Raw genomic sequence first — 9,455 nt, 5'->3', positions numbered from 1 at the left:
ACACCAACGATGAGGCACTCAAACTGACACCAACAATATGGCACTATTCCTCCCACTGACGAGGCACTCAAACTGGCACCAACAATGGGGCATGGTTCCTGCTAATTACATCAGCAATGGGGCCCTATTTCTCCCACTGACACCAGCAACAGGGTACTATTCCTCCCGCTGACACCAATGATGAGGCACTCAAACTGACACCAACCGTAGGGCACTACTCCTCCCACTGACACCAATGATGAGGCGCTCAAACTGGCACCAACAATGGGGCATAGTTCCTGCTAATGACATCAGCAATGGGGCCCACTACCACGGTGAACCGCGCAGGAAGGTGGGCATTGCCATGGGAGCCGGTGCCGTAGCCAAAAATTAAAGCCAAAAATTCTCCGCGGACGGGGTTCCGGTCATGGAGCCTCGAGGGCGACACGGAACATAGAGAAATCCTTCAAATCGCAGTTCTGAGGGATTCCTAAAGCTGTATGCTGTGTTTCGGAACCAGCGTGGACTTTAAGGGACATTCTTGGTTTCGGTGTTGATTTTCTGCATGTTTTTGGCTGAAGAATTACGGACGGCGGCAGAATCCCGATCGACTTTTATCTGAGATCTGTTGAAAACGATTTTTTTGGGGTGGTTTGCCTGGCAGAAGTCGTAGCCTCAAAATACGACAAAAACATGCTGACGGTGCTGATGCTACTTATTCTTCCTCTTCCACTAATCAGAACTTCAGGAACTGCCGATGAATGGATCCAGCAGAATTGTTGGAGCCACCACAAGCAGAGGATTCTGGGAAGGGTGCAGCTATGTGCCGCCCTCCTATTGGTCTCTCTATAATTATCAATCCACTTGGACCCTCCCAATATCTACATCCCTCCAGCCCCTTCCAACTGCCTGGAGAAGAATGGTCTGAGAGCTCCATTGCCCTCCAGGGAAGGGAAGTGTTAGGTTTGGGGTTATAGGGAAGGTCAGTGTTAGGTTTCGGGTTATAGGGAAGGTCAGTGTTAGGTTTGGGGTTCCAGGGGAGGTCAGTGTTAGTGTTGGGGTTACAGGGGAGGTTAATGTGAGGTTTGGGGTTACAAGGGAGGGTAATGTTAAGTTTGTGGAGGTGAGTGTTAGGTTTGGGGTTACAGGGGAGGTGAGTGTTAGGTTTGTGGAGGTGTTAGGTTTGGGGTTACAGGGGAGGCGAGTGTTAGGTTTGTGGAGGTGAGTGTTAGGTTTGGGGATACAGGGGAGGTCAGTGTTAGGTTTGGGGTTACAGGGGACGTCAGTGTTAGGTTTGGGGTTACAGGGGAGGTGAGTGATAGGTTTGGGGTTACAGGGGAGGTGTTAGGTTTGGGGTTACAGGGGAGGTGAGTGTTAGGTTTGGGGTTACAGAAAGGTCAGTGTTAGTGTTGGGGTTACAGAAAGGTCAGTGTTAGTGTTGGGGTTACAGGGAAGAGTAATGTGAGGTTTGGGGTTACAAGGGAGGGTAATGTTAGGTTTGTGGAGGTGAGTGTTAGGTTTGGGGTTTACTGGGAAGGTGTTAGGTTTGGGGTTACAGGGGAGGTCAGTGTTAGGTTTGGGGTTACAGGGGAGGTGAGTGTTAGGTTTGCGGAGGTGAGTGTTAGGTTTGTGGAGGTGACTGTTAGGTTTGGGGTTACAGGGGACGTCAGTGTTAGGTTTGGGGTTACAGGGGAGGTTAGTGTTAGGTTTGGGGTCACAGGGGAGGTGTTAGGTTTGCGGAGGTCAGTGTTAGGTTTGGGGTTACAGGGGAGGTGAGTGTTAGGTTTGCGGAGGTGAGTGTTAGGTTTGCGGAGGTGAGTGTTAGGTTTGGGGTTACTACCAGGCTTACAGGAAGAGTTGGCACAGATGGGTAATGTGAGGATCTCCTCTGCACTGGGGGGTTCGGCACCAACAACTACCAGCACCAATATTTGGGTCCATCTCAGGCCACATCATGTGACTTCCTGGACACAACTGACATAAAAAAGAGAAAGAAAAGTTCTTTCTGTATTTCCTGTCCGGCTGCAGATTCCGGGGAACCATCAGGAGACGTTCCGTGTCAGAGCCCGGCTCTCCATGCCGTGTTGTAGACTCTCGTTGTCCGGCTCCTGAAATCCTTCCACATTCTGTCCCAGGACTGGAGTACCATGCCATACAGGTGAGCTCCTCCTGCGGACAGCACTCCTCCTGCAGACAGCACTCCTCCTGCGGGCAGCACTCCTCCTGCGGGCAGTACTCCTCCTGCGGGCAGCACTCCTCCTGCGGGCAGCACTCCTCCTGCGGGCAGCACTCCTCCTGCGGGCAGTACTCCTCCTGCGGGCAGCACTCCTCCTGGGCGCTGACAATGGCACACCGGGGCCAAACAGGACCAATAAGAGACACTCCAGGATACAAAGTCTTCCACAAGAGAGATCGTGCTTCTACAGGAGGCTGGGGCCCCCAGAGTCCCCTCCATGGAATGAAGCTCGCGGTCCCTGGGAGGAGACCCCTCCCCTCTTCATTAGCACTTTCCTCCACTTTCACAGCTTCTTAAGTAGCTCGTCGCTTTCCGATCCAAATTTAGCCGCCTTCTGCTGCTGCGATGAAAATATCCAGGTCGTCTGCGCACGCCGAGAACATTGTGTCTTCAATATCAGAGATGTTCGGGGCTGTGATGGAGTCGGTCTGTTCTGGGGGGTGAGGCCCAGGCAGCTGCACAGGGCACCATTCCCAGGGGGCTCCCACAGCCACATTGTCACTTAGAGTGGTTGTAATGTGAACATGTTCTACTTCCCTCCTCTGTGAGAGTATTGCAGGGAGAAGCCCCGATCCTCCTCTTCTGGGGTCCTATGCTGGCACTCCTGGCCCTTCCTTTCCTGCAAGCTTCTTCCTATGGGGGCAAACCTGCAGGCTTGCTCCCGAGCATTGCTGTGTGTGTCCATAGATACACACAGAACAGCTCACCACCGCCCACCCCCACTGCCTCCTCACTGGATTTGATTGACAGCAGCAGGAGCCAATGGCTGAGGAGAGGAAGAATGATCAGCTGCAGACAGGCACGGCGCTGGATCCAGAGAGGTAAGTATGAGAGGGGGGAGGGGACAACCAATGGGACAAGTTTACCTGAATGCAGAGAATATCTCCGGATATTCCAACCACTAGAACAAAACCCAATTGGGAGTCTAGATTTGCACCTTCCCATATGGTAGTGAGTAACAGATTGCAGACTTCTATGGAGACAGCAGGACCAGCCAGCAAAGTGTACACTGACATTATGACTACCCACCTGAGAGGTAGGTACCTTTTACTGACCCATCTCACCATGGACTCCACTATCCCTCTGAAGGTACACTGTGGTATCAGCACCAAGCCGTCAGTAGAAGATCCTTTGAGTCCTGTAAGTTGGGAGGAGGGGCCTTCGTGGACTGGATTTGTTTTTCCATCACCTCCATCAATGAGCCTTCCCTCCCCACCTCTCACCTCCATAAAAGAGCCTTCCCGCCCCACCTCCATTAATGAACCTCCCTTCCCCACCTCCATTAATGAACCTCCCTTCCCCACCTCCATAAATGAGCCTTCCCTCCCCCCACCTCCATCAATGAGCCTTCCCTCCCCACCTCCATCAATGAGCCTTCCCTCCCCACCTCCATCAATGAGCCGCCCCCCCACCTCCATCAATGAGCCTTCCCTCCCTCCACCTCCATCAATGAGCCTTCCCTCCCCACCTCTATCAATGAGCCTTCCTTCCCCCACCTCCATCAATGAGCCTTCCCTCCCTCCACCTCCATCAATGAGCCCCGCCCATCAATGAGTCTGTCCTCCCCCCACCTCCATCAATGAGCCTTCCCTCCACACCTCCATCAATGAGCCGCCCCCCCACCTCCATCAATGAGCCTTCCCTCCCTCCACCTCCATCAATGAGCCGCCCCCCCACCTCCATCAATGAGCCTTCCCTCCCTCCACCTCCATCAATGAGCCTTCCCTCCCCACCTCCATCAATGAGCCTTCCTTCCCCCACCTCCATCAATGAGCCTTTCCTCCACACCTCCATCAATGAGCCGCCCCCCCACCTCCATCAATGAGCCTTCCCTCCCTCCACCTCCATCAATGAGCCTTCCCTCCCCACCTCCATCAATGAGCCTTCCTTCCCCCACCTCCATCAATGAGCCTTTCCTCCCCCCACCTCCATCAATGAGCCTTCACTCTGCACCTTCATCAATGAGCCCCCCCCCCCACCTCCATCAATGAGCTGCCCCCCCTCCCACCTCCATCAATGAGCTTATCCTCCCCCCACATCCAGTAATGAGCTGCCCCCCCTCCCTCCTCCACCAATGAGCCTTCCCTCCCCCCACCTCCATCAATGAGCCTTCCCTCCCCCCACCTCCATCAATGAGCCTTCACTCTGCACCTTCATCAATGAGCCCCCCCCTCCCACCTCCATCAATGAGCTTATCCTCCCCCCACATCCAGTAATGAGCTGCCCCCCCTCCCTCCTCCATCAATGAGCTTATCCTCCCCCCACATCCATCAATGAGCCTTCGCTCTGTACCTCCATCAATGAGCCCCCCCACCTCCATCAATGAGCTGCCCCCCCTCCCAACTCCATCAATGAGCTTATCCTCCCCCCACATCCATCAATGAGCCTTCGCTCTGTACCTCCATCAATGAGCCCCCCCCACCTCCATCAATAAGCTGCCCCCCCTCCCACCTCCATCAATGAGCTTATCCTCCCCCCACATCCATCAATGAGCCTTCGCTCTGTACCTCCATCAATGAGCCACCCCCACCAATGAGCCTATCCTCCCCCCACATCCATCAATGAGCTTTCCCTCCCCCCACCTCCATCAATGAGCTTTCCCTCCCCCCACCTCCATCAATGAGCCTTCCCTTCCCACCTCCATCAATGAGCCTTCCCTCCCCACCTCCTTCAAAGAGCTTTTGACCCCCTTGGTCATCCATGACCCTGTCTCTGGTTCTCCAGTTTTCCTTCCTTGGACCACTTTTGGTTGGTCCTGACCACTGCAGACTGGGAACATCCCACAAGAGCTGCAGTTTTGGAGTTGCTCTGACCCCGTCATGTAGACATTACCATTTGGTTCTTGTCAAAGTGCCCCCATTCTGGAGGAAGGAGCACAGGGGGCACCACTGAACAGGAGCATGTCAGTCTGGGAGTGTTAGATGGACTAGCAGATTTAGATACACTAAACACATTGAAGCCGAACTCCAGATCACACTTTACCATCCGTTACAGCAACAGTTTTGTTCCTTTTGGGATGAAAGTTTTCCATCAATAGATAAAATCTGATCATTGTAAGCACCCCTGTCAGTGGGAAATGGTTTGTCTCATCCCTCTAACTGATACACATGCAGGACAGATTGTTCTTTTGAAAAACAACAGACTTACTATCAGGATCACCAGGTAAAATAAAGAAAAGAAAGAAAGCCTAAAAAACAAAATCACATCTGAGAATTGGTAAGCTGCAATATAAAGGACACAGAGAGAAATTATATAGACTTAGGCCCCCTTAAGACGGGTGGGGGGGGGGACTCCATCAAGGGGGTCTGCCTGCTCAGTGGGGGGATCTCTCCGCTGGTTCCCACTGAGCAGGCGGATGACAGGTCGATGCAGACACACCCGCTGACCTCTATGGGGCGATCGGATGGAGACGGGCCTCCTTTCTGCTTCCACCCGACTGTCATCTGAAGCGCCGGACGGCTGGGGAACGGATCTCCAACTGTCTGTTTTTAGTGGACAGGATCGGATCGGATGTCGGCGGGTGTCAGTGGACACGTCCGCTGACACCCTCCCCTCTATACAGAACTATGGATGGTATGATAGGGTCCGCCTGAAAAACTGACCCAATCGGACCGTCAGCTACAGACTGATTGCACTGTTGGGGGTTCAGGAACACATTAATAACGTGCAGCAACAGCCCTGAAGAAGGGGAGTCTTTACTCCTGAAACGCGTTGGCTCCATGTACTTGTTATTCTCAATAAATGCCTCCCAATCCTCCCTCAAAAGTACGTTCGTCCGGACATCGGGCGCTCCTTGTTTTCTACTATACCAAGTCTGCGTGATATTCGGCACAGAGGAGCAGGAGGCAGACGACCCGCAGGAAGAACAGACACAGGAGCGGGAGGCAGACGATCCGCAGGAAGGGCAGACGACCCGCAGGAAGAACAGACACAGGAGCGGGAGGCAGATGAGCCGCAGGAAGAACAGACACAGGAGCGGGAGGCAGACGAGCCGCAGGAAGAACAGACACAGGAGCGGGAGGCAGACGACCCGCAGACCCGCAGGAAGAACAGACACAGGAGCGGGAGGCAGAGGACCCACAGACCTGCAGGAAGCACAGACACAGGAGTGGGAGGCAGACGACCCGCAGGAAGAACAGACACAGGAGCGGGAGGCAGACGACCCGCAGGAAGAACAGACACAGGAGCGGGAGGCAGACGACCCGCAGACCTGCAGGCAGCACAGACACAGGAGCGGGAGGCAGACAACCCGCAGACCTGCAGGAAGCACAGACACAGAAGCGGGAGGCAGACGACCCGCAGGAAGCACAGACACAGGAGCGGGAGGCAGACGACCCATAGACCTGCAGGAAGCACAGACACAGGAGCGGGAGGCAGACGACCCATAGACCTGCAGGAAGCACAGACACAGGAGCGGGAGGCAGACGACCCGCAGGAAGAACAGACACAGGAGCGGGAGGCAGACGACCCGCAGACCTGCAGGAAGCACAGACACAGGAGCGGGAGGCAGACGACCCGCAGACCTGCAGGAAGCACAGACACAGGAGCGGGAGGCAGACGATCCGCAGGAAGAACAGACACAGGAGCGGGAGGCAGACGACCCGCAGACCTGCAGGAAGCACAGACACAGGAGCGGGAGGCAGACGACCCGCAGACCTGCAGGCAGCACAGACACAGGAGCGGGAGGCAGACAACCCGCAGACCTGCAGGAAGCACAGACACAGAAGCGGGAGGCAGACGACCCGCAGGAAGCACAGACACAGGAGCGGGAGGCAGACGACCCGCAGACCTGCAGGAAGCACAGACACAGGAGTGGAGGCAGACAACCCGCAGACCTGCAGGAAGCACAGACACAGGAGTGGGAGGCAGACGACCCGCAGACCTGCAGGAAGCACAGACACAGAAGCGGGAGGCAGACGACCCGCAGGAAGCACAGACACAGGAGCGGGAGGCAGACGACCCGCAGGAAGCACAGACACAGGAGCGGGAGGCAGACGACCCGCAGACCTGCAGGAAGCACAGACACAGGAGCGGGAGGCAGACGACCCGCAGGAAGCACAGACACAGGAGCGGGAGGCAGACGACCCGCAGACCTGCAGGAAGCACAGACACAGAAGCGGGAGGCAGACGACCCGCAGGAAGCACAGACACAGGAGCGGGAGGCAGACGACCCGCAGGAAGCACAGACACAGGAGCGGGAGGCAGACGACCCGCAGACCTGCAGGAAGCACAGACACAGGAGCGGGAGGCAGACGACCCGCAGGAAGCACAGACACAGGAGCGGGAGGCAGACGACCCGCAGACCTGCAGGAAGCACAGACACAGAAGCGGGAGGCAGACGACCCGCAGGAAGCACAGACACAGGAGCGGGAGGCAGACGACCCGCAGGAAGCACAGACACAGGAGCGGGAGGCAGACGACCCGCAGACCTGCAGGAAGCACAGACACAGGAGCGGGAGGCAGACGACCCGCAGGAAGCACAGACACAGGAGCGGGAGGCAGACGACCCGCAGACCTGCAGGAAGCACAGACACAGGAGCGGGAGGCAGACGACCCGCAGGAAGCACAGACACAGGAGCGGGAGGCAGACGACCCGCAGGAAGCACAGACACAGGAGCGGGAGGCAGACGACCCGCAGACCTGCAGGAAGCACAGACACAGGAGCGGGAGGCAGACGACCCGCAGACCTGCAGGAAGCACAGACACAGGAGCGGGAGGCAGACGACCTGCAGGAAGCACAGACACAGGAGCGGGAGGCAGACGACCCGCAGGAAGCACAGACACAGGAGCGGGAGGCAGACGACCCGCAGACCTGCAGGAAGCACAGACACAGGAGCGGGAGGCAGAGGACACATAGACCTGCAGGAAACACAGACACAATGTAGCTGAGGATGCAGGAAATAATCTGCCGTCTGTCTCCGTTCACATCTCTGCGTTTCCCCCCGCTGCATTTTTTTGGAAAGGGTCGGGGACTTTTTTTAAATGCAAAACATTGCGTATTTGGTTCAATAGACTTCAATGGAGACTCTGCAGAAATGCTTGTAGTGTGTTTTTGATGCATTTTTTATGTGTTTTTGACACGTTTTGTGTTTGAATCTGCTCAGCAAGTTGAAAAAATAAAATGCAAAATGCTTAAAAAACGTGGCAAAACCGCACCGCAGAAACGGATCAAACGCAAACTCTAGGTGTGACGCTAGCCTTACACAGTTCCTGCTCCATCCTAAACTGAAGAAAATGTTCCATCTGGAGAGGAAGAAGAATCTGTATGAACAATCGGAGTTCCGTTGAAGGACCGTTCATCTTCCACAGCCGCTGGATGAAACGTCTCTTTGGCTCCTCGGCAATTGTTACCAACGCATGTCCTTCTCCTCTTCCGACTCGGAGACTCTTGACGCGGCCTCCCTGGACGCTCGCAGCCAAAGGCGGCGCATTATTTCCGGGCGCGTTGAGGCTCTGTGCGCACAGGGACGTCACCGATGCATTAGCAGCCCTCCTGGCAGTGATGTGCTGAACTGTGGCATCTCCGCAGGGAACCATCACTTGCGTCAGCTCCATCTTCCCTCCGCCTGCAGCTGAAATGACGGTGAGAGCGGCAAAACGCGGAGGCTGACGAATATTCCACTAATCGCCGGGATTTACATGCTTATTAAAATCTGCCAACTTAACCTCGAAGCCGCAGACATCTATAGGAAGCAGATTGAGGGGGGGGGGGGAGGGGCGCTCATCGCTGATCTGATTCACGTTGCATGAGCCGTCCCCAGCAAAGCGGTTCATGAAATGTCCAATCGATGTGACAGACGCCTGAATCAGCAGTTTGATCCGCGAAAGGACTTTCCCAGCAAGCAAAGGCCAAAAGCTCATCAAAGTGACTCACGGTGTCACCAAGGATGGGAAAAGCCGATTTCTGGGGTCAGGGGGGAGCGGGGGCTCCTGCTGCGGCCATCGACTTCTTGTATCTCCGGAGAGGTCCTTCAATTAGACGGAATGTCAGGACAGAAGAGCGGGAGTGATAGGAGTCACCAGTATGATCCCACACCCACTTCTTAGGCCCCTTTCCCCCAGGTGTTCCGTATGTCCGTTTATATCTGTCCGTTTACGGATGAAAACCAGACCCCCACGTATTTCTATGGACTTGCAGATGTAAACGGATGATCGTCTTTTTACATCTGTTAATGTCCACATCTGTTGACATCCGTTTTTTGAATGGAAGAAAACCCTATTTTTCTTCCGCAAAAAAACC

Source organism: Staurois parvus, unplaced genomic scaffold, assembly GCF_062004578.1.
Source record: "Staurois parvus isolate SC_StPar_1 unplaced genomic scaffold, SC_StPar_1.0 ptg003758l, whole genome shotgun sequence".
NCBI lineage: Eukaryota > Metazoa > Chordata > Amphibia > Anura > Ranidae > Staurois > Staurois parvus.
The sequence above is the reverse complement of the archived record's forward strand: the minus strand, read 5'-3'. Positions refer to the sequence as shown.